Genomic DNA, 1111 nt, shown 5'->3' on the forward strand with positions numbered 1-1111 from the left:
CTTCAATTTCCACAATCCTCTTTAACCTAGAATACAATAAAATGAGTACATTAATCTTAAGTTTGTAATTAAAATGAAAGCTGATCACAAGATTTGTAATCAATAATTTTGTTTAGTGAAAATGAATAAAAGAGAAATGGTTTAATCAACAAACCTATACCTACATCAAACTATAATGATTATACTAACGTATACCGTACAAGATGATTTATTGGCGAGGAATTAATATTTGTGGTTGGCGGTTCTATGAAGAAATTGCCAATATAAAATCAGTCATTTTGTTTCAATCTGAGCATGCTCAATGGCACGTGGCACAAAACCGCCAATATAAAATCCACCAAATATTACTCCCGCCAATAAATCATCTTGCACGGTAAGTGGTTTTTTCAAGGGAATTATATATATTTCAGAAAATCTACTGATCTAATCTACTACTAATCCAATTTGCAAATTCTAAATTCTAATTTCGTGAATTCTACCACGTGTGCCATGCAGTACCGTATTAAATTGGATTCTATTTTTTGCGAATCAGGAAGAAATCTGCAAAATTTTCAACCCTCGAAAAAACCACTTATACGGTAATGTAAATATATACACATTAACTGATAGTACATGTACATGATGATACATGAGGTTTACTGACCTTGCTGCCTCTGCCTCTAGTATTTCTGATCTCTCTTTATCTGTTAACTCTTTCATTGTCTCTCTATTGTCTCTAAATAATTATAAACAGTAAGAGGTGTATGTAAGTGTGTGTGTATACATAATGTGTGTGTGTGTTCAGTAGTACTTGTAATATAGGACATTTCCATCATCATATAGTCCTAATAATGAGTATCTGTCTGAAGTGATGGAATACCATCTCAACTCATTCTCAATATCAAGACATGATATCTCAACTGGAAATGATCTTCCCTAATAGAATGAGGGAGAATAATAATACATACATGTTTCAATGGTTAACCTGTGAACAACAGATATACTCAGCAGGAACTCCACTTAACTCTGACAGCTGTAAAACAAAATGATACAAGTAATAATAACACTTACTCTCTCAAAGTCAAAGTACAGTACATACGTATATTCTCAATGTTATACTGTATAGTGCAAA

The 1111-nt window shown here is 32.2% G+C and overlaps 1 long non-coding RNA gene across 1 annotated transcript; it reads right to left on the minus strand.

Annotated features, from left to right (window-relative positions):
* On the minus strand, positions 1 to 1064 carry LOC109589437 (uncharacterized). Its single transcript, XR_002188699.1, has 4 exons — positions 965 to 1064; positions 791 to 915; positions 644 to 715; positions 1 to 26 (listed from the first exon to the last, which is right to left on the minus strand). It is a non-coding gene; the product is annotated as an uncharacterized LOC109589437 (long non-coding RNA).
* Positions 1065 to 1111: the final 47 nt, after the last annotated feature.

Source organism: Amphimedon queenslandica, unplaced genomic scaffold (genome assembly GCF_000090795.2).
Source record: "Amphimedon queenslandica unplaced genomic scaffold, v1.1 AMPQUscaffold_11322, whole genome shotgun sequence".
In the NCBI taxonomy this organism is placed as follows: Eukaryota; Metazoa; Porifera; class Demospongiae; order Haplosclerida; family Niphatidae; genus Amphimedon; species Amphimedon queenslandica.